This window comes from Camelus bactrianus, chromosome 10 (assembly GCF_048773025.1).
Source record: "Camelus bactrianus isolate YW-2024 breed Bactrian camel chromosome 10, ASM4877302v1, whole genome shotgun sequence".
NCBI lineage: Eukaryota > Metazoa > Chordata > Mammalia > Artiodactyla > Camelidae > Camelus > Camelus bactrianus.
In genome coordinates this window covers 37379110-37403348 of record NC_133548.1, presented here as the reverse complement: position 1 = coordinate 37403348, position 24239 = coordinate 37379110, and the positions used below count along the sequence as shown (strand labels likewise).

At 46.9% G+C, this 24239-nt stretch overlaps 1 long non-coding RNA gene across 1 annotated transcript in view; it reads left to right on the top strand.

Annotated features, from left to right (window-relative positions):
• The window catches only part of LOC141578855 (uncharacterized), a 260746-nt gene that overhangs the window by 90319 nt on the left and 146188 nt on the right, over window positions 1-24239 (top strand). The window lies entirely within an intron of this gene.

Below are 24239 nucleotides of genomic sequence, written 5' to 3'. Positions count from 1 at the left end.
CCTTGAGCAGTTTCTCCAAAGGCAGAACCCTGCCCATCAGGATGGGAGCTTGTGGCTGCTTCCACCTGGAGCCCAGTGCGCCTGTGACCTGCTTCTTTCAGTGACAGGGAAATCCAGACCTTTCCTCCAAGTCACACCCACTCTCAGAAGGGGAAGGAGAGGGCAAGAGGACACTCTTCCTGCTATGGGTACAAAACAGAGCCTTGATACCTTCCCCTCCCCCAGGGAGAGTGCAGCTCGAAGAGGTGCCCTCACACCTGCCTGCATTTTAATTAATATCTTCCCACCATCTATCAACAGCAAGTCAACATGCTTCACACCAGGGGAGAAAAACAATCCTCGCCTTGTCAGCCCTGCTTCTCCAGGAGCAGCTGAGGGTCTCAACCCCCCCGACACGCTGCTACCTCCTTCTCCCTTGGGGCTGTTGACAGGGTGCGGTGCAGCTTGCCATGGTGATGGCTTTGGCATCAGAAGGTGGCAGCATGGGAACCTGGCAGACTGGGTTGGGCCTGCTATGGCTCAGGCAAAGGCACTTAGTACCAGCCCTGGCTCAGGGCTTTCTGATCCTCAGAGCAATGCTGTGCAATGGGAATGTCTATCCCCAGCTTAATACAGGGGGCACTGGGGCTTGGAGACATGCAGGGACCGCTGAGGTCACACTGCTAATAAAGGGCCAGGCTGGGCACCTGCACACAGACCTGGCCCGTGGATCCCTCAGGGTCTTCCTGCCTTACTTCCCGTGGACCCCATGGCAATAGCTGAGTGTTCTCTGGGTGGAAGAGCTGGTGGTGGCCGGGCCTGGCCTCATTGCCCCAGCTCCCTCACCCTCATCCATCACAGCCACACCCCTGGGACACTGTTCAGCCCACTAGAATTTAGAATGTTATCACAGGTGATCAGTGCCTTTTTCTGAGATGTTAGATAATTGCCCTGACTTTAGCAGCCGAGTGAGAGAAGCTCTAAGCATTAGATGAAGGCAGGAGGTAAAAATGGGCAAGATCGTCTGTAGATGGTTATGGTGTGGAAGCTCGTTTGTACCCATAGTGTATGTGTGCACGTGCGTGTGCACGTGCACACGCCCATGGGAGTGTGAGAGTTGGAAGAGTCCTTGATTGTGCCCAGGAGTGTGCTTACTGGTGTCTCTCCAGGCACAAGTGGAACAGCATGCACTGTGTGTGGGCAGGCTCTCAATCTAATCTGGAGACAACATTATAGAACACGGGGGCACAGATCTATCCAGGCTGCCCTGCTTTTACCAAACCTCTCTGAGCCCCACTGTCCTCATCTGTAAAGAGGCAGTGACATGGCTTAATGGTATCATGTATGGAAAACCCAGTATTGTACTTGGCACATGGTAAACAGTAAATTGTAGGTACTAACTAATGCTAAATTCATCTAATTACCTTATCATCCATCTTTTCTAAGAGGATAAAAAGAAAGACTTTGTCAAATGTTTTGTAATCTACATATACTAACTTTGCTATAATCCCACAGGCTCCCAGCCTAGGAAGCAGAGAGAAGAAAGGAGTCTGGTCCTTTGTAGCTAATTCACAGGGAGCCCACACCCAGTCTTAGGAATCACTGCCTCCCTAGGATACAGACTATGCCTTCAACAATACTGACCCATGTGAAATAGTTCCGAAGCCTGTAAGAAAGACCCTCACTCCACCTTCCTCTTCACAAGGATGAGAAGAGATGTCCTTTTCTGGGTCTACCTTTCTCTCCTGCTCTTCCTGGTGAAACCCTAGATTCTGGAAAATCTCCATCTGCCTTTAAAGCTGGCTTCTATCATCCTTATTAAAGAAAACCACACTCAGCTGGGTCCTCAGCTACTTAGTAACAATTGTCCAATTTCCAGCCTCACTTCCTTTTATCGCAGAATTGCCTGAGCAGGTGTCCTCCGCGCCTCCTCTGCTCCTCGCAGGATAATGCCTCCCTTTGTGCTCAGCCTGGCAGGAGTGGCTGCTGTGGGGATGCTGCTGCTGAGGGCTCTAGGGATTGGGTCTTTGCCAGCCCAGGATTTCTCTCCAGGGTGATGCGGTTGGAAGTTCTGGGCACTTCCCAGAGGATATAAGCCAAAGAAGCGTGTCTAAGTGGGGTCCCCCAAAAAGGCAGAGGTTGGAAATAGCAATGGGGAACTTAAGAGTCAAAAAGAGGGATCCCATTCTGTCCTGGACAACTTCTCAGGGTTCCCTGATCTGAGTAAAGCTGGTCGTCTCCCTCTTCAGAATCCCTGAGCCTTCAAGAATTATTAGATCTTAACTCCTATTGCCCCATTATCTATGTAGAGAGAATTCTAGTTTCCCAAATTTTGCAAAGCTCTCTCTCTTCTTCTCTCTCTCTTTTTTTTTCTTTCTTGGATCCTCTTTGATCTAGCTACCTTGGAAACAGCTTCTAGTTCAAGGGACTGCAAATGCTCCCTGGAGTGGGGAGGTTATCACAACGGCCCCTTGGCAGTGCCAGAGCCCAGGATATAAAAGGACAGGAACTGTCCAGATGGTCCAGGAAGATGGAGTAGAACAGAGGCAGTAATAAAAGTGGTAAAGATGATGGAAACAAGAACAAAACACCTTCTCTTTCCATTTTTCCCTCAACCCAGAGGCCTCTCTGGTGTGGATCGTGGTGTTGGGAATGATGGCAGGAGTGGGTCTGGAGGACCATCAGGGAAATACAGACAGCTGTGGTGACAAAAGTGGTGTTGGGGCTGAGGGCAGGGGTGGTGATACTGATGTTGCTGAGGATGGTGGGGGTGATCAGAGCCACCCTCTGGAATTTTCTCCTACTCCGTGTCTAATCATGTCCTTCTCATAATACAGAATGGAAAGGAACATGGATTTAGGAGTCAGAATTCCTACTACTCTTGTAAACTTAGAAGTCTTAACCTTTTTGCTCTCGGTTTGCTCATCATAAAATATGAAGATCAGAATAGGTAAATTGAGATAGCTCTTCCTCTTCAATGACAGGCTTTCAGGGTTTCAGATTAGGTTCTAGTTCTGCTTTCTTACAAACACGCCAGGCCACAAATCTGCTGATCTGTGTTTTGAGAATGCTTGATATCTAGCTATTCCTTTGGCCATTAGCAGAGGCGGCAGTGCTGACAGCAGTGTCTTGGTCCTAGGCCTTGGGTTCCCATACGGCAAGGGCCACTTTGGTTCAGTGCCTGGAACAAATCTCACAAATAATAGATGTTCAGTATATGGCAAATGTTCCCTGGGGATAAAGACTCAACTAACAGTTGCTAAATACTTCCTGCATTCCAGGCCCTGACCTAGGTCCTGGGGATAAAGAGATTTAAAGGCACCTTTTCTGACTGTGAGGCCCTCCGAGAGGAGGCAGCAGACATGTAACAGACATGTAAACAATTAAGTAAAGGGCACTGTGATCAGTTTTATAACACACAGATGAACAAGGTGGAATAAATGGGCTTGCTGACGAGGGGGCCCAGGTAAGGTAGGAGGCAATGATTTCATGTGGATCTTGGAAGATGGTTCTTGTTTCTTTACTGAAAAGGAGAAGAAGGCACTCAGGCAAAGAGAACTGAAACACCACATGGAAAGGATAAGAGTATGGAACTAGGGAATAGTTGGCTGGCTTGAGGGCTGAAGCCTGACTGTGGAGAGAGTTGACTTATCCTACGGGTTCCAGTGAAGGGTTTTAGGCAGGAGAACCACATGTTTCCAGACTTTTCAGAAAGGCCCTCTGATGGCAGGATGGAGAGTGGACTGGGATTCAGTAAGATGGAGGCAGAAAGATGCAATAGGGAAATCTCATGAGTCCAGGCTCTGTCTTGAGACCTGATAGAAGGCAGAGGTAGCAGGACTGAAAGGGGACAGAGAGCAAAAATCAAGGAGGACTTAGGAGGAAGAATCTATAAAATTCAATGACTTATTGGATCTAGAGAGTAAGAGGGAAAATTTGGAATGGTTTCTAAAATTTCTTGCTAGAGTGAGTGCTCCCCACAGAAAGGGTGTGGAAAGGAGGGTTGATGATGATAATGGGTTTAAGATGAGACCATTTCTCTTTGCATCTTTGGTCTCAGTATGTGTAGTCACTACCTGGAGAGTGAACTTCTGTCTCTTTCTAGTCCTCCCTCGCCCGTCTCTCAGCAGTTCCTAAGGTTCTCCAGACCTGCAGGAGTCAAGAACAGGCTGGAAGGAGAGAGCAGAGGAAGCCTCATGGATCCAAGAAGTCATTGGTTTCATTTCTCAATGACCAAATGCCTCTGTCTCAATAAGACCCATAACTAATCTGCTCTCAAAGGCCCCAAAGAGGTCTGAGCTTGATGCAGTTGAGTAGTAGGCTTCTTTTTTTTTTTTTGGCTTTTTTCGGACTAAAAGCAATTTCCATTTTTTATGCCTTTTGTCTTTTCATCCAAGCAAATGCCGGTGGGATCTGGCAACCTGAGTTCAATAGCCAGTCCTTTTGGTCTTTCAACGGCTATGAATGTAATAAGAGCACTCAACCCTTCTGAAGATATGCAAATCCGTGCATTTAAAAGATTTACATTCATCCTTCACAGGCCCTGAAATATAAATATGAAATACCCAGAACCTTGTCACTTCAGTAATAATTAAGCTGATGGCCTATTATGTTCGATTGCAAATCAATATAGTATCTTTTGGTGCCACTTGAGTTCTTGAGGGTTGGCGCGGGGCCAGCTCCAGTTATACAATTGAATTGCTGCAGCTGCCTGGGAAACTTCGCTGCCGTTCCCATTCAGGAAGAATAGGCGGGTAACAATGGTGACCAGCCTCCCTGCAGTAATTGTGTACGAGGACACATTTCCAATGGGGTTTTTGTTCAGCAGGTGCTGTTATTTTAGTTTAATTTGAATTCTGAAATACGGAGGAGAGAAGGAGACTAATCTTAACAGCATCTAACCTACAGCTGTTCGAAAGAGGCCAGCAAACAGCATATGTTGCTTAGATGGAAATCATAATTGCTCATTCTCCCTGGGCTGTTGGCCCACCAACGTGGAGCCTCTGAAATTAGCCGGCATTTTTCCGGCATTTTCCTGGGTGGCAAGGCCTCTGCAGAGCTCGGGAAGAGCCATTCTAGAGTGGCTCGCCCCAGCAGGCTTTCACAGATGCTGTGTCTCCTCCTTCTTCTGCCTTCTTTCTCCTTCTTGGTCAGCTGAGGTGAGTTCCAGGAGCTACATAAAATGCACTTTGGGCAGGCTGCCTCATCTGAGGCCGACATGGGGAGGCGTGGGGAGATGGGCACTGGAGAAGGCTGGTGGTGGCCTCGTGCTGGATTCCCTTGGGGGCAGAGGGGTATAAGTCACTCTGCCCCCAGTAGAGCCTGACTCGGTGTGGACACTCTGGAATAAGGGACAACATCCACATGGCACGCTCCCATCCACAGCACCCTTTCACATGCTTTGTGTTGTTATTTGCATCCTCACAACGCTCCCTGGAAGGAGATGAGAGCCTTCCCATTTTATAGAGAGGGACGCTGAGCTGCAGGGATAAATCCAAAGAAAAATGTCCAGGCCTGGAATATAAATCCCAGAACTTAAAATTCCGTGTCCTTTTCTCCACCAGCTGCCTCCTTTTTTAACTCTAGGAACTCCCTTCAGCTCCCTGGTTGGTAAGAAATCCTGAGAGATGGGCTCCCTTTGGACTCTAAATCTATGGAAATGAACACAAGGCCAGATTTCTCTGGGCTCTGTATAGGAAACTGAAGTTTGCACAATTTGGAGGCTGGGCTTAGGTAAGGTCAGAGGTCTGGCATACTAAACGCCTAAGCCTGTTTTTCTTTCCTCCAGTCCTTCCCTCCTTCCTTCCTTCCTTCTTTCGTTTCTTCTGTTTTTTCATCCCTTCTCCCTTCCCTGCTCCCTTCATTTCCTCCCTTGCAATCTTTTTTCTTTGTCTCCCTCCCTCCTTCCTTTCTTCCTTCCATATTTACTGAGCCCCTACTGTAAGTCAGGCACTGGATAGGCAATACAGGGGATGCAAAGAGCAACAAGATAAGTTCCTGGCTATCGATGAGTTAGTCCAAAAGTGATTGAAGCCCTCCAAAAAGCAAAGCAGTTTGGTTGCTGCCCTAATTGCAGGGTGTATGAAGTACTGGGGTCCTGGTGTAGAGGAATATTTCACAGGGGATGTGATCATTGACATGGATCATGGAGGGAGTGCAAAAGTCTTGCAAGGGGAGAAAAGGGGGGAGAGATTCCAGGCCTGGTATAAGTCACTGGTTTCCCCCCAGCATGGGCTTATTGTTGATGGGGAATGAGGGGATCAAGACCTTGGGAAGTGGACTGACTTAGCAGGGCCCCATCAGCAGCATCGTGTTCAGGGCTGGCAGTTCTGGGGTGAACATTCCGTGCCAGGTATGATCTGAAGAAGAGGAGGGGGTGTGGAGAAGGGATCTGGCCCAGGTGTCTGCTGTCAATCCCTCCCGGCCTGAGAACTAACAGAGGACCTGTTAACTTGTCCTGAGTGTGGCTGGAGCAGTGCTTCTGCTCAGATGCTGCTAGTGGCAGAAGTGTGGGTGGTTCCCCGAGCTCAGGGACCTGGGGCGCACGGTGGGTTTCTGCTCTCTCTCAGGGATCCTTTTACCCTCTTGGTTTATTTGGTCAGAGCAGGTCACTTCCTCAGCCTAACTTCCATGCTCATCTCCTCCTTGCTCTGGAATGTTCCTGCCTACGAGGTGGGGTGTGATCCCCGAATCCATGCCAGCCTCAGGTTCAGCTCCCAGCACCTGCTTGTCTCATGGACCTGTCCCCTCCCTGCATTCCAGAGTGGTTACAGATCCCACGGTCAGGCATGTGGCTTTGGAATCATATAGCTCTGGGTGCCAGAGAGGACTCTAGGGAGGAAGTAGAAGATGGTGTTGAAGGGCATGGATTTTGCAATCGCACTGCCTGGGGCGGGAGCCTGATTTTGTCATTTGTTGCTGTGTAACTATCGCTAAATTGTTTCATCTGCAAATAGGAGAAACTAATCTCTAATTGATGGGGTTATTGTGATGTTTAAGTTAGTTAATAAATTTACTCTATTAACACAGGGCTTGGGACTAACAGCCAATACACCTGAGCTGTTAGTGGTGATGCAGAAGTGGTAGTAGTAGGAGGGACGTAGCAGAAACAGTGCTGGTAGTGACCGAGCTATAGTAACACACGTGCGAATGGTGGGAGTGGTGTAGTAGGAGTGACAGGGATGGCAGTAATGACAGTACTAATGGTAGTGGTAGTAACAGTAATGGTAATGGTGGCAGTGCGGATAACTTAGGAAAGGTTTCACACCTCATCTGAACTGCAGATGGCAAATAATACCTCTCACAGCTGTAATAAAGTTAACAAACAATCCGGTTCCAGAGACCTTTACGGAGCACTCTGAACATATGAAACTGCCTGTCGCCTAGAGTCTGTCACATGGAATTTCATTAAATGTTAGATAAGTGTATATGTAAATCCCCTCATGGGATGAGTAAGTAGTGTTTTCCTCCACAATTCCGTATTTGCAGGTGAAGCTTTAGAGAGGGAGGAAGCCAAAGGGCTATGTGGAAACTCTCTGGTGTAAACCAAGGGCAGGGACGATATTGCCTCTAGCATCACTGGGTCCTGGTGGCCTAGCACCATGCCTGGAGTAGCAAGTATTTAAGTAATACATTTGCTTAATGAACATGGGTTGACTGCAGGATAAAGAAACAGTGCTGGATTGCCCAAGTCAAAGGCCATGGAGCTCCTAGAAGAGTCTCTGCCAGAGGAAGTGATGACTGTCTGGCAGCCTTTGGTTAGGACAGGAAGGAATGAAACTCAGCTCAGGGGGCTGGGGGAGCCTGAGGGCCACCTTAGGTAAAAGAGCTCTGGGGTCCCTTTGTGAATGTGGAGACAATCCGCTCCAGAATAGCTCCTCTGCCTCTATGTTTTTGCTTTAGACAAGCCAGACAGACCAAAGACGTGTGGGAGGGAATTTGCTTTGGCAGCTCCTGTGAGGAAGGGAAGCCAAGAGCCTGAGGCTATTCAGTGAAACACCACATGTTAATCTCAATCTATCCTGGGTAATCCCAGCAAACATCTTGATCTCAGGAAAGGGTAATCCAAGATCAAACAGCTTCTGTGAGAGGCTTGTTCTTGCAACGGCTCAGTGAGGATGGAAGTGAGGTCTGGGGAAGAAACGGGTTGTCCATGCAGCCCTGGTCAGACCCAGAAACCCGCTCCCCCCACCCTAGATTACGATGTTAGGGGAGGGTGGGTTTCCTGACCTGCCAATGGCCGAGGTGACGGCTTTGTCTCTGTTAATCAAAGAGCATGGGCTTTGGAACACATTGCAAGGAGAAAACAAAGATAAATATTAAAGAGAGGAGGTAGCCTCTAAGAAAATAGCAAAGATGCCCTGCACTGATACTTGCTCTGCTAGGCCCTGGCAGGTGGGGTCGTGAGGATACGGCTTCTGAGAGAAGGCTGTCTGCAGTAGGAACAAACAACCAACTCCAGTCTCTGAGTCACATCCCAAGGGACTCGGCATGGTGGAGGTGGACCCTGGCTGCTCTGAGAAGAGACTCCCGAGGCTCTGGCCATCTGCTGATTGGCGTCTCTTTCCATGGATGTGTATCCCGCCCTCCACCCCAAGAGGTGGGTCCATCCCCACCACTTCACAGTTAATCAGTCATTAAACAGTCTGTAGTTCCAGTTGAGGTGGGGGTTACCAGCCAATGGCCATCTAGTCCCTTAAAATGTTTATTTATATGTATATATGTTATAGCATTTCCAACATTAAAATCACTTTAAACTTCAGATAACATCTCTCTACATCCCCACCTCCCCACACATACACACACATGCAATCCCACACATACACACACACGCAATCCCACATGCATATATCCCCTGGACACTCATTCCATTTTATGGGTGGGGAAACCCAGTTGCAGGCTGGGGAAGGGACTTGTCAAAGCCTCTGCAACAAGTTAGCACCAGACAGAGCTGGACCATGACTTACATCTTCCTGCTCCGGATTCACGGTTCTGTGTGCTCCACATGCTGCCTCCCACATGCAGGCTTTTTTGTTTCTTAATATTTTTTCCTTAATATTATTTTCTTAATATTTTTCCTTAACATGGCAGTTCCAAATCATCTGCATTTTCTCCAGGATGATTTTCACTTGTATCCAGTGGGCCAAAAATAATGTTAGCCATAGGATAAATCATTAGAAGCCCAAGATAAAAATATTATTATCACCATGGGCTCAAAAGAAATTAGGCTATAGATTAAGGAGGATATGTATGTGTGTGCATGTATGTAATATGTGTAAAAATGTATATATGTAAAAAAATATATATATGTAAGTATATATGTAAGAAGCTATATGTAATAGATATGAATTCAAATCTTAATTTTACCACTTACAAGGTGAGCACCTTTGGTGTAGTTAACCTATTCCAACTTCAATTTCCTCATGTATGAAAAAGAGATAATGATACGTACTTCCTAGGCTTATTGTAAGGGTCACATAGGGTCATGTGCTATGTCAGGAATAATTCTGGCTTTGAGTGACAGAAATATCTAACTATAGTGACTTAAACCCATAAAGACTTAACTTGATCACACAAAGAACTATCCAGAGGCAAGCAGTTGCTGGTTAGCAGTTATGTGGGATGACTGTGCAATTCTCTTCTCCTTTCCTTCATGATTGCAGTATGGCTGCTGCAACTCCTTCCATCGCATCTGCAATCCAGTAGGAAGTGGTAAAGGGAAGGAGGAGTATCCCTGTCATGAGATGAAAAGCTTTTCCAGAAGTTTCACAACAGGCTTCCACTTTTTAATCATATCCAGAGCTATATCATATGGCCACTTCGGGCTGGAAGCTGGCAAAAAAGTTGGGAATGGTCAACCTACTACGTCTGTCAGCATAGGGCCTCCATATTAGGACACAGCTATATTGGTATGCAATGAATGCTCTCATTTACCTCTTTCTGGAGACTCCTGTGAGGGTGCCAGAAGCTCTGGAATGGAGGAAAAGTGGTGGGGGTGGCAAAAGATAGGATGAGATGCTGGTCATTTCCTGGGGAACTGGATTACTTGTTGCCAGTCTTGCTCACACTGCAGACTTCATTGGCTGGAAATCAAGGCTATATGGTAAGTAAGGTGAGCACTGCCACTGAGGACTAGCAAGGGGAAAGACATCCCACCAGACCCTACCCTCACCCATGCTGGCTGGGCTGCTGGACACTTCCATCTGGGTCTTGGCCCTCAGTCCTATCACACTCAATATGTTCACAAACACACTGGCATTTTGGGGACATAAAATCACCTTCACTGCTGGATGGCCGTCCATCAGGGCTGCATCAGCCTCTTCCTTGATGAGGCTCTAATGTTCAGAGCCACCTTCTTTGATTGTGAGAACTGTTTCTCAGCAGATTTTTGGCTTGGGTCACCCAGAGACAGGGCAGTGCTGATGGCAGGGGGACAATCAGGCAAGGAGGAGGGCAGTGCTCACGTGAGGGGAGGCAGAATCTCTGAGACAGGGAGTATCATCTGGACAAAAGCAAAATGGGGTCCTGTCCCTGCTGCGACCCCTCTCTACTCCTCCTTCGGTCTTGACCTATTGCTTGTCCTCACCAACGTCTCATGCATATCAGCTCCTCTTTTTCTCACCCATTGCCTCTCTCACAGGGATTGCAGGGACAGCCTCACTCTGGTCTCCATGATCGCAGTCTCTCCTCTTCCAGCCAGAGGTGGCCTGGTGGTGCGGAAGGAGCACTGGGCTTGCTAGAGTCAGGACAGCAGAGTGTTAAACATTACTCATCTCCACTTCCCAGCCAGGTGGCCACACCTCTCTAAGTCTCACTGAACTCATCTGTAAAATAGGAAAATAACATTATCATTGAAGAATTGTCATCAGCACTGAGTCAATCAATATGTTTGAAAGAGGCTTCATGGGCTTCAAGGACTAATTTTGTGGGGATTCGTGTGGGGAGAGACTGAAGGAGTGGGTGGGCTTCAAGTCTACCAGCCAAGCATCAACAAAAGCAGCCTTTCTTCCATCTCTTTTGCATGTTGGACTTCTGGAGAATTGTTCATGTGAAAAAACTGTTTATCTGTGAACAAACAAAATAAAAACAACACAAAAAACAAACACCCCCCCCCCCCACAAATTAGAAACCACCAATTTATGTCTAGTGCTCGGTATGTATCAGGTACTTAATAAATAGTACTTTCCTCCCCACAACCTCTTTTTCAGGAAATGGCAAATGCTATTTCCAATGGCTTTGCTCCATGCGCTTTTAAAAGTTAAAAAAAAAAAACCAAAAACAAAAACTAAACGCTTGCCACTTGCATCTAATTATGAGAATGGTTGGTCCAGCGACTCTGTGTGTTGAGATCACAACTCCGGTGCTTATCTCTTAATCCATCAGTTTCAAATGTCCACCCGGGGACTCATTTTTCTTTGGTGTGACTCCTTTTTGCAGCCAAAATTTCCTGGACCTGCCTGAACTCCCACCTCTACGCAGCTCCCCTTTCACTTAGCTGACCTGATAAATGGCCAACAAGGTCTGGTTTCAGCAATGGGCACATTTCGCTAGAAAACAATTAAAGTGACCGAAACCTGCTGAGATCTAATAAATATTCACTCATCCGCCTGAACAGATGCCAGTTACAGCAGAAGGAAAATACAGCTCCCGGAGTCAGGGAATTTGCTCTGGTCTAGGGCTCCTAGCACAGGTGTCAGAAGAAATGGGACCAAGTGAAGACAACCTTGCAATAGGAAGGACATCAGGGAACAACGAAAGATGGGGTGCAGGTTTCTATCCATATGAAAGTGGTACTCAGGGATCCCCATGCGTGAATCTGTCTCCCTTTTAGCAGAAACGATGACCTGCATGTGTACACACCTTGTTAAGAGTTGCATAGCGCGTCTTGGAGTTTCTCCATGTGCCTGGAACAGGCCCCAAAGATTCAGGGGGACTTATTGAGAGCAAGGCTTAGAGTGTTGGTGCTGCAGGAGACATGGGTACACTCCTCCCACTCTTGTGATCCCATAGGAGGGGTAACAGTTCCAGGGGAAGTCCAGAAAGATCCACATGGGGCATTAGCTAGAACCAAGGGTTCTGGAATTTCAAAAGGGAAACCATTTCTACCTGGAGGGCATTAAGGAAACTGTATGGCAGAAGAGGCATTTCAATTTGATCCTGGGACTTGAAGGTGGGATAAGGACTCCTGAGGAAGAGGTGATTATATGAGCAAAGACTTCAGGGGAGGAGGGTATGGGCTATGCTCAGGATCCTGAAAAATCCCATGATTTGGAGATGGAAGATCAGGCTCTGGTTCAAATATCCATCTGTTCATGAGGAAACTGAAGTTCAGAGAAGGAAAGTTATGGGTCCAAATTCGCATAGCCAACTACAGGCTTCTAACGAAGTTCCAGAGCGATAGCTAACAACACAGTAAGCATCAGTGGACAATACAAGAAGAGCTTTAGTTAATCACAAAGTGACTGAAACAAACTTTTGAGTGGAGAAAACACAGTGCTGTAGGCTCCTTCTTGGAGAAAGAGCAAGGAAAGTTTCTCAAAGATGAGAGTAGAAAAGGATAAATAGAGAAAGGGAACTTCTAACAGTGGGACTCAGGCACTGGGTCAGCACCATATACTCCTAATTGATAAAAAGATTAATTGCAGTTACTATTCTTGTTGACTGACTGTATGCCAGGTGTTTTATTTACATCACCTCTAATCTTTGAAATGATCCTTCTGGGTAGGAATAATTACTCCAGTTTCGCAGATGAGAAAACAGAAGGTCACTGAGGTTAACACCTGACCAAATCCACCCTGCTGGCTGGACTCAGAGCCAGGAAATCAAAAGTGGCCTGCCTTCTGTACCATAGTGACCCCCATGTTGTTTCTGTCTGTGTGTTCATTTACTTAATAATTACAAAATAAATAGCTTTCCATTTTACAAAAGCAAAAACAGGTTCAGAGTAGTTAAGACATTTGCCCAAGTTCACACAGCAAGAATGTGGCAGGTTCTGTCCAGGACAAAGCTGATAACTTTATATCTTTTTTTTTTAACCAGAGAACACATTTTTTTCGCCAACATGGGTTTGGATAGGCCCAGTGGGAAGGGGCAAAAGCAAGAGTGTAAAGACATAGAGGCTGGAACAAAAGCAGCTCCTGCAGGATGTTGAGGCAACTTAACCTCCTGTCCATCAACTCTGTATGGGTGTGAAGGGAGCAAAGCCTTGATTGGCTCCACCTCCTGTTCACAAACAGTGTCTTCTCAGGCCTCACTTGAGTATTTTTTGCTCTTCCTGCATTGTATTTTGGGTGATAAAAGATAAATTCTCTTACTTTACTCTCTCTTCTGATCTTGAACAGAGTTTTGTACCAAGTCTCTAGCTCCCTAATCTCTGAGCAAGCCATTTCCTTTCCCTGAGCCTTAGCTTTCTCTTCTGTAAAATGGGAATGTCAATCTCTGCTTCAAGAATTGTGTGTGTAATAAACTTAACGATATTAAGGGCACATACCTGATACTCTGCACACCACTGTCGTAGCAGTAATATTACCAGTGGATGGTGTGGTTGTTAATATTACTATTTTCATCTACCTCAGTCGCTCAGCCCCCAGCCCTGGGGAGCTGCTGGACCTGAACCAGCTGGCCAACAACCCTGCTCTTCTTTTCCTGTTGACAAGACCCCTTTTTGCTATGTGGTAAGAAGGACTGAGCTGGAAAGATGGAGGTGGGGTGAGGGGGGTGGAGTGTACCTGGCAGGGTGGCCAGGAGTTTCTTGGCAGTAATTCATGGAAGTGATGGTGGGACCTGGGATAAGGGATGGCAGATAAAGGAGGGGTTGCCCAATGACCAACCAAGAATCCTGAGGGAAACCAATTTCTGAGAAGAAAATGAAATCTCTTTCTTCTCCACTCTCCTCATTCCTGCCTTGCCCTCCTTTGCCAGATCTGGGCTCCAGCTGGTCTGGGAGGCAGCTCACCTCTGCCTGGTCATTAACAGTTCATTTGCTTAAATACCCATCATCATTACTGCCAATGGCTCCTCAGGGCACCATTGCATCCCAGGAACTGCAGCAGACACTCTCCTCTGACTGATGGCCCCACGCTCTGCCCTGCCACCTGCTAATGACTCCTGGGCTGACAGCCCAGCTTGGAGGCAGCAGGATGTGAACACTGTAGGAGGTCTGCCTTTCTCCTTGTGCATCCCTCTGACCCTCACAGTCCTGGAAAGGACTTGGCCTGGAGATGACAATGCCCCCAGTACTCCCGGGAATGAGTAGAGAACCTGAGAGGAGAAAAGTCCCCTAAGAGGAAACAGAAGGTATCCTCAGGGCCGTCCCTCCCAAGTCTCACCTTCTGAGAGCTCATGTCTGCTCAAGCCCCAGGGTCTCTCCGTCTTCCTTTTGCTTGCCAGTTATGTCTCTTAAGTGTGTTGGTAGGTGTGAATCCAAGAGAAAGGAAGATCCTCTGACTCAAGAGCATATCACGCCAGGCCACACAGAAACTCTCTCCTCACCTCCACACTTCTGGGTGGGTGGGTTGTGTCCACTTTGCGGATGAAGAAACTGAGGCTCACAAAGTTTGAGTGAGCTTCCCAAGATCACAGAGCCAGCACATGGCAGAGTTGGTGTTCAAACTCAGTTTGGTCTGAATCCAAAGGCCGTGCTTTTTCTTCTGCCCTCACTCTTCAAAATGAGGGAAACTTGGGGGGTTAGCAAAATTCAGAAGCTTATAGTAACGGGACAATTGAGCAGCTGCTCTGTCTATGGAAGCATTTTCTCTTAAGACTTTTGCTCATTTCTGGAAACACTTTGTGGTTTTGTTTATTTGTGGGAAATTCCATTACTTTTCTCTTCCCCTGATTCACTGACCCCTGCCCTCTCCTGCTTTCTGCATGACCTCATAGGACATCAGTCAAGTTTATTCAGGAGGAGGGCACTGCTCTTAGTCACCGTGGAGGCCAGCTTTCCTATGTGTCAGATATTTTTTAAAGTGCTTTACATGTGTTAAGCTATTGAATCTTCACAACAAACCTATGAAATAGGTCTTGTTATTATACCCATTTACAGACAAGGAAATTGAGGGCAGAAAGGTTAAACAACTTGCTCAAGGTCAAAGCTATTAAGCTAGAGCTCTCAGAGGGCAAACAAAGTGAGAGAGATACCTCTTTTCAGGCATCTTTCCTATGCCCCATCAAGGTGTGAACTTCTTAAACGGCTAGGTTTAAGCTGTGGTATCAGAAGTCGGGGATCAGATTGTTGGGGAATGATGCAGGTTTAGAAGGGCCTGAAACCTGATGTGCTTTCTGGTGGGGCCACAGCATGAAGCCAGACCTGGTGAAGTGGGGAGCAATCTCTGGACAGATGGAGCAGTAGGGAGAGGCTAGAGCAATGCCCAAGCCAACTGCCAGGGGCAGGAGGGAGCAGGGGAGGGAGCAGGGCAGGAACCAGGGTCTGTAATAGGTTTGAAAGCTGCCCGAAGGTCAGTCAGGGATCTGGAGGCCTGGCTCGAGGGAGGCCTGGCAACCTGGCAGCCTGGGCCAGATTCTAGGTCCAGAAGAAGAAATGCATTCAGAGGAAGGCCTTGGGTCCCAAGGATGAATTTCTGGCCTGGCCCTCAAACCAGGCAGAGTCAGCCCCCAACCCCGGCTCCCCAGCATATCGCCCACATTCCTGTTACCACACTTATTTCTTTGTCTAAGTTGCAAAACCGTCCACATCTTCATATTAAAATTTTCTAGTGGCTCCCTAAAGATACACTATCGATAAGTACCTGACTCCCTGCAATGATTTACAAGGTCCTCCATGGCCCAGTCCTGGATTGCACCCCAGCCTCATCAGTCACCTCACCTAATAAGCTTTGTTCCATCGTCACAACACAACCCTCAGTCCACATCGCAGGTTTCCCTTCATCATCTCATACCTGGTACATACGGTTCCTTTGCTTGGAAATTATCCGCACCCCTCCTCCCATAGCCTCCCCACCACGTGTGCTCACCCCTGCTCCCTATTGCCTGGTAAACTCCTGTTGAGTCTTCAGCTCCGACAGTGCTGCTGTGGGGAGCCATTCTTAGACAGCTCCAGCCGAATCCTAATGTCCAGGTCAAGTGTAAATGCCCTGGCTGTGTTTCCTCAGCCACTGCTATTTCCCCTAGCATAGCACTTGCCTGCTGGAATACGATTGCTTGCTTGTCTGTGACAGGCCTAGCTCCCTCAGCTCCACGAGGGCAAGCACTCTGTCTCTCTTTTTTATTTGTTGTGTCACCAGCATCTGATGCATAGTAAATGGTCAGGCAAAGTTGCTGAATGACTGAGTGGCCTCCGTGCTTTTGCATATGACACTGTTTCTTTCCCAGAGAGACTCAGTGGCTGTTTCTGCCTCATCATCAGAACTCAAGAGCCTCCTACAAGGTGGGTCCAGAAATACACTTTGACTTGACTGAAGGCAACACAAGAAATGGGGCACTGGGTCCAAGGCCTGCTTCCAGGCTCGAATGAATGGTCAGTAAGGCCCAGGTCATAGCAACTGGAGCTGGTTTTTGCTCAGCCTTGAGGTCAGTGTCAGGCTGCAGCCAGAATGGCCATGCGGAGTCACCCCATGTTCCCAACAACAGCTACTTAAAGTACCTCTAGCTGGGGACAGGACTAGTCCCTGAGCTTTATTTGGAGCTGACCTGTAATTGGTATCATAGGATCCCTTTTCTGGAAAAATTGGGACTATGGGAATTGGGACTGAGACAGAGTGGGCAATGGGTCCCAAAGAGGCAGAGGACCCTGAGCAAGAGAAGGCAACTAGAGGAAGGAGAGGAGGTTGAATTGTACAGTCACCAGGCGTTAGCGGGAGACCAAGAGCCACGATGGCCCTTTCCTCTTGGCTTCCCAAGGGAGAGGCTGGGCTGGAGGGACCCCCCAGAGGAGTGGTCCCAGAAGAGGCCCGGTCCTAGATGAGGTACACATTATAGTCAGGTCCCAGCAGGGGCAGGGATCTGCCTGAAGCAAGTCAAAGAGCTGATGCAGCCGAAAGGCGATCCATGGTCAAATTCTGGGTTGATCACTTGGCCAGGGAAACCTGACAACCTCTTCCCATCTCTGAACTTTAGTTTCCTACTCAACACTATGAGGAGGGGTTGGGCCTGAAGTCTGCAATTCCCTAACATACTCAGCTGGCATCCGAGACTCCCCTGTGTTGATGCCAACTTTATCCAGTTTTATCCACTCAACTTTATCAAACACTAATGTGTGTAGAGATTAAGGGCATAGGCCTTGAGTCAGATTACTGTGGTCTGAACTCTGATCTTGCTACTTGCTACCTTATCCTTGAATTCTCTGTGACAAGCTTTCTCCTGTAAAATGAGGATAGCATTTGTACCAACCTCGTTCAACTGTTAATGGTGACATGAGAGAATGCAGACAAAGCAGAGCCTGGTTCATGGTATATGCTCAGTAAATACTAGCTAATATTACTCAGAGGTGAGGTTTTATGAAAACACCCAATTGATTTTTATTCATTTTCCTTGCTCTTAACCTTGTCTTCCCTCCATATTTATCCAAACCTAATCCATCCCTCAAGGGTGATATATTAGGGTTTTTCGGAGAACTATAACCACCAATAGGATACACACACACACACACACACACACACACACACACACACACACACACACACACACACACACATATATTCCTTTTTGGGGCAATCAGTCATATATGACCTTGCATTATTTTTAAAAAAAACCCGAGCATTTACTGAATTCCTACTATGTACCAACCATAGAAGGCTAGCCATTATTATTCTTATTTTTTAATTTGAAGAAACTAAAGCTTAGAGGGTTAAAGAATTTACCTAAGGTAAACTTCACAAGGGAGAGAGCCAGGATCCAAATCCAAATCTGTTTGACTCCAATCACATGTTCTTGCCAGTACATCAAGCTATTTCCTTAACTGGTAATATAGAAGTAATTCACCCATGTGTTTTTTCCCTTTCTCATCAAATTATAAGCTGGTAAAAGGAAGGGATTTACATTTCTCTGGGTCTTTTCCGAACTTAGGATGGTGGCTAACAGGTGGTAAAATGGAAGTATACCTGGTAGTGATTTTTTTCTTTAAAGTATGGGTATGACAAAGGACCTAATGTCATTCGAACTTGAGACAAGCTATTAAGTCTGCGTCACTTTCTTTACCCAGTTACCACGCATCATGTCTTTGGTTTTCGTCTGGAATGGGCCCATTTCCTGGGAGGGTGAGAAGCCAGCGTCCCCACCAGTGCCATCCCACAGTCACCTGCTCACTTTCAGCCCCGCCTCCCTGGTCGTTTTCTTTCAGGGTTGCCACCTCCTCCTCTAAGCCCACTCTTACCCTGTATGTCTAGTCTCTACCTTTTCCCATTCCCGAGACATCTGAACGGGACAAGAAGTACTTAGCTTGCATTTTCTCTGCCCACCCCCAATACAAACACTCAGCTGCTTTGGTCCAGGTGTCCCTCTGGGTCCTGAGTTTAATCCATCATTTGTGTCTTCATATTCTGTGAGGTGGCTCTGCCTTCCTATTCTAAGATCCTCCTTTTCTGCAAGATCCTAGTTTGAATGGGTTTCTGTTACTGCTGTTGTGGAAAAATGTGTTACAGCTCAGTTGTGACAGCAACCTGGATCCCAGCGAGATACCAAGCAGCACTCAGAGAGTTGGAGAACTCAGGTTTATTACCCCAGCGTGCCCAGAGGAGTTAACACTCCAAGCTCTGGACCCCATCTGTAGGTTTACACTAGGCTGCCAGTTTACACTTTGCAACATCATTATGTAAATGAGGTATAAGGAAAGTTGACTAATTAAGAACAAGCTTTGTAGAAATGGACCAATTAGGAGGGAGAGAAATAACCAATCAGAAGTGAGGGAAGTGGACAAATCAGGAGTGAGAGGAATAACCAATCAGGGGTGAAGGAAATAACCAATCAGGAGTGAGCTCAGGGAACCAATAAAATTTTAGGTGTAAGTAAGCTGTTTCAGAGGTAAAAAGTGAGATAGCACCTCTGGGCCAGGAAACTGGATGGTGCTGGCAGGAGAGTAGTGGCCCTGATTGGGGGTCCTGCTGGTCTTTTTATGGGGTTTCCTGCCTCACTGTAACTAAGAGATCTCTGTCTAAAACACTTCAAAATCTAAATTTAGTGTAAATTTCACTTGATTTTTAAGGTAACTGTTGAAAGTAACTTTAGAGTTAGAACAAAGCTCATTTTAACTAGTTTATTAACATCACAGGTGATTTAAGAATTTTTTTTCCAAATTAAAACTGTCACGTAGTGTGCAAGGACATTGCAAATGGGTCAGTGTGACTGGAACAGAATAAGCAAAGTGAATCAGCAGCAGCTGAAGAGGAGAGTGAGGAGGTAACTGTAGGGGTAACAAATTATGTAGGCCTTTATAGATACTAAGGGTTTGACTTGAGTTTTTACTCTTAAAATGTTTTATATTGATTTCATGTTTATTCTGAACGAGATGGAAAGCCATTGGGGAGATTTGAGCAAAGGGATAACATGATCTGAGTAGAGTTTTAATGAAATCTTTTTGGCTGATGTATTGGGAACAGACTGTAGGGGAGAGAAATGGGAATAGAGGAACCAGTTATCAGACTATTGTAATAATCTAGGCAAGGGATGGTGGCAGCCTGGGTGGTTGAAGTGGCTGTGGTGAAAGTGATTGGATGCAGCACTGATGACAGTGGCTGATGGATTGGACTGTATCTGCTTTGTGAGAGCAGAAGAGCGATGTGTGAGATCCCATAGGTCTGACCCAGACAGTAACCACTACAAATATACAAATCTGGGAACTGGTAACAGGGGGCCTATTGGAGGTTAAACGTGTGTGTGTGTGTGTGTGTGTGTGTGTGTGAGAGAGAGAGAGAGAGAGAGAGAGAGAGTTGAAAATTTTCATGAGGGCTCCAGGTGCCTTCTTGGGGAAAAAGGATTAAGAGCTAAGCCTCTGCATGGGGTAGGTCACAAGAAGAATTCAGTGTATACATGACTGCGGGGATGGACACTGGCTCCAGAGCTGGCCTGGCGATTCCCTCGGCAGGCTGGTGCCCTAGGGAAGTGGCTGAGTGGGTGAATTTAAAGAGGGGAGCACAGGCCAGGGGAACAGGCTGAGCAGATCTTAGGGGGCTAGGGATCATCCTTCTTGTTCCTTTGTGAACCACTATGTCCTGGGCAGGGTCTGCTCTAGCTTCCGTGGTGGACTCTGTAGTAGGGCGCTCAGCCCCATGACTTCCAGCTCAACGGGAAGGGAGAGAGCATCCTGTCAGGGGACAGAGTGATCAGCGGCACAGAGAGGGCAGCTGTTTGGAATGGCCACATGTCTGCCTGGACATCAGGCCTCCAGGTTTATACCTCCTTTAATGATGAAAGGCAAACACAGATCATGAAACAAATCTCACTCTCCATCCTGCTGAGTGCAATGTAATGGCAGAGCTGTCAGAAAGACACTTGGCAGAACACATCCTTCTACTTGGCATGATATAATTTGCACCACCTCTACAAACTTTTCCTAACTATTTCCTAAAATTAGTGCTTCAATTAGAAACTGACACAACTCCTCTTGGGGAAGGTGTGAACAGCCGTGAAATGCTCAGTAAGGGAAGGAACAGGTGAGACCCCAGTAGATCATCAAATGCCAAATGATATACTATAATGTATGGTAATTGGTTATTATTAAAATAGTCTATTGCTTATCACACAGTAGCTAAATGGCCTTTCAGTTGCTCTATAATTACTCAGTGATGGGTAATCTGTTTTCTTCTTTGGGAGCTGGGTACCAAAGGTATCAGAGCAGAATCTGTCACAACGGAGAAAGAGAGCATGGAGAGGGGAGGGTTTCTGCCAAGGTGGGGCTGAGCTGGGTTCTTTCAAAAATCCCTGGCAGGGCCAAATGCTCTGCAAGGTCCCCAGGGGGCCAGGGAGCAGAGGATGCTGTTCAGTCTCTGCAGTCTTTCCCTTGACTTGCGTGGCTTCCTACTTGTCCTTGAAGCTACCTCTTTTGAAGTTTTCTTAAGGTTTTTGCTAACAGTGGAGTCAAGGACACATTTGTGTGTGATGAGGAGGGGGTGGGGGTGCCAGTGCCCGTTTCTGCTCCTTCACTGAAATTAGTAGAGGATCCTGAGCCTGGTGGGGGAGTCAGGGGGCTAAAGCTTAGTCTCTGGGGTAAGAAACAAGACTCTGGATATCAAGGAAATCTGGATTGGGTCTTCAGGGAGGTGGAGAGAGCTGGAGTGTTTGAGATGAAGACTCAAGGCCCAAGACAGAACGAGAGAGGAGGAGAAGGCAAGGCCAAAGGAATCCAAGAGATGGAAAGTGCAGAGCATTTGGAATCTCATCTCTCATTTCTCAGATGGGAAAGAGCCAGTGAGGGAGGGGCTGGTCCAGAGCTACATGCTGTAGTGATATGATGCTGTCCAGAGCATGGGTGAGAGTCCTGTCTTCTGCACCCATCTGGACACACCCAAACCTGAGTGTGTTGCCAACAGATTTGTGCTGAGGCTGGGATCGCAGGAAAGAGGAGGGATGCAGGGCCCGCAGTTCCCTTCTCCATCCCCTCCATGTACTCCAGCAGGACTCAGCCTGACCCTGGGGCAAGGTGAGAGGAGGGAACAGTTTTATGGAAAGAAGAACAAGGTACTCCAAAATCTGAGGGTGGGGCACAAAGGGAATTTCTGTGGCTTCCGGGCTGGTTCATTTCTTCCTGAGTGGGTAGCCAGAGCTATGGTTGGAGTGGCTCAGACCTTGGCCAGTGAGACGCACGCAAATTAGGAGAAAATTACTCAGGAAAAGTCTTTTCCACTTCTTGCTTACTGGCTGTTCTTACATATAGTGATGGTGATTATTCTTTTCAACCCAGCTAAACTCAGAGTTTCACACACTTTTGGGACCTAATGAATGTTTGTTGAATAAATTATAGTGAACGGGAGGATGTATGGATGCTTACTGTTACAAACAAGCCATCTCTGTTTCCAGTGTTCTCGAGCTTAAAAATCTGGCTTGTGTCACTTTTTCTGGGATGTCTTGCTGGACTTAATCAGGAAAAGTAGGGCTGTGTTTCCACAGCACTATGTACACGTGTGTATTTCCATACGGTGTGGTATCTGTTGAGGCTCACCTCCCTCCACTACATAGTTACTTTCTTAGTACTGCATCCCCGGTAGTTAACACATGCCTGACATAGTGTAGATGTTCAGAAAATGTTCGTTGAATCATTAGTTGTTCAAAACAACACACACACACACACACACACACACACACACACACACACACACTCCATTCTAAACTATGAACACAAAAATAGAGAATTTGAGAGGAGGAGAGCTATGAAGCTTCCATTCCCCATTCCAACCAGGAACTTGACTTTTTGGAGAAATTAATTTCCCCTGGTTATTTGCCACCTTGATGGGATGGTATTTCCAGATGCCGGCTCTCCCACCACAGGAGCCGAAGGGGTCCCTGAGGGCTTCTCAGTCAGACCCAGGGGTCAGTAAGTGCCAGAGCTTGGCCAGCTGGTGCCCTCTCCGAGGTGTCTGATTTCCAAGTCGGTAATACAAAGATGAAAGAGGTGCTCACATATCCTTGCAGGTCCCTGGGCCAATTGCTTCTGCTGTGAGAATGTACTCATTGTTCCTAATTCTGCAGTATCTGCTTCAAGTCTGCTTCTAAGTTTGGGTCTCCAACTTTCCCATTGATTAATTAAGCTCCTGTTATCCTTCCAATAAATTCTCTTATACTTACATTAGCCACATTTTGCTTTGTTGCTTGCCACCAAGGTCTTCTAACTGACAGAGCCACAAATTCACTTGTGAGCATGAATGAGTGCCCAAAAGAGGGCCTGGCCTGTCTATGAAATAAATAAATTATGCCCAGTGGATACCTGCTTGTGGCTGCCCCTCAGAAATGTTCACTGAAGATACTTATTTTTAACAAATACCACACAACATTGTAAAATAACTATAACTCAATAAAAAAAAGTTAAAAAACAAACAAACAAACAAAACAAACAAACAAAAAAAACAAATACTGTTGTAGCCTGAAGGTCTGAAAGCAAGTCCAGATTTCTCTCTTGGCATCTCCTAGATTGGGAGGAATGAAATACAGATTCTGGAACCTGCCAAAGACATTTAGGTGGACATTTAGCCTCTGGGATGCTTAGGTCTTGCCAACCTAGAGGGCCTTTTCTGTCTTTGCCAAGGGAATGATGCCAGGCTGCTCGAACAGACACACTTGTGGTCAGTACCTCCCCCAAGTGTGGGTCTTGGTGACTAGGAAGGCGGTGAGTGAGGAGGTGCTACATCTATGCACACCAGGAAAAGAAAAGGAAGTTGTGCGTAGAAATCCCTTCAGCCAGAGCCACTTGATTTTCCAGCCAAGCACTGACAATAAAGGAATTTGGAAAATAGATCTTCCCAGAGAGTACTTCCCCTCGCCTCCAACCTGGGTGTGGAGAGGTGACTGCTATTAGAGTGAATAGACTATCCATGGCAAGACTGGTTCTGCTTGGTTTAAAGACACTAAATATGTTGGACAGGAGCACCCCATCCTCTCAGTGAAGACGATGGGAAGCAAACCAGATAGGTGGAGATGCAGCACTGCCGCGGGGCCAGCGCGGCCTGGCCCCGCACATCTCAACCCCACAAGGCTGACGCTGGGCTTTGGGGTTCAGGTGCCGGGCGACCACCAGGCCCTGGGTTGGGATTGGCGCTGAGTATCCCCAGAGTGCATTACTGGAGACCAACTGTTCAGGGAAAAGCAAGTTAACCAAGAGCAATGAAAAGAAAATTAGCTCATTCAGTACACCACAACCCTATGGGGTAATAAGAATAGTTATGCCTCTATGTGCTGTAAAATCTCTAAGTCAGCTCATTAAATGTAACAGTCTGTGAGTTAAGGGTTCTCATTCCCATTCGACAGAGGTCAAAATCAAGGTCCAGAGAGGTTAAGTGACTTGCTCAAAGTCATAATGGTTAGTAGAGGAGCTCAAACTTGAGGATTATTCTCTGGTTCCAAATCCTCTGTTCTTTCTCATCTGCCATGCTGATTCCCTGTGGTTTTGTGGCTCGGGGGAAATCATTTTTCTTTCTGAACCTCTGTAGCCACCCCAATACAATGGAGAGACTTGTTCAATTATCTTTGAATCCCTCCTTGCTCAAGTTATATTTCTCTGGGACTGAGGACCCAGAACCTCTGTCACCATAAAAGACAAGGCAGTCACCTGTTGGCTGGCTCGAGCATCACAGAGAGAGCTGAGCCCTCACTTACAGATG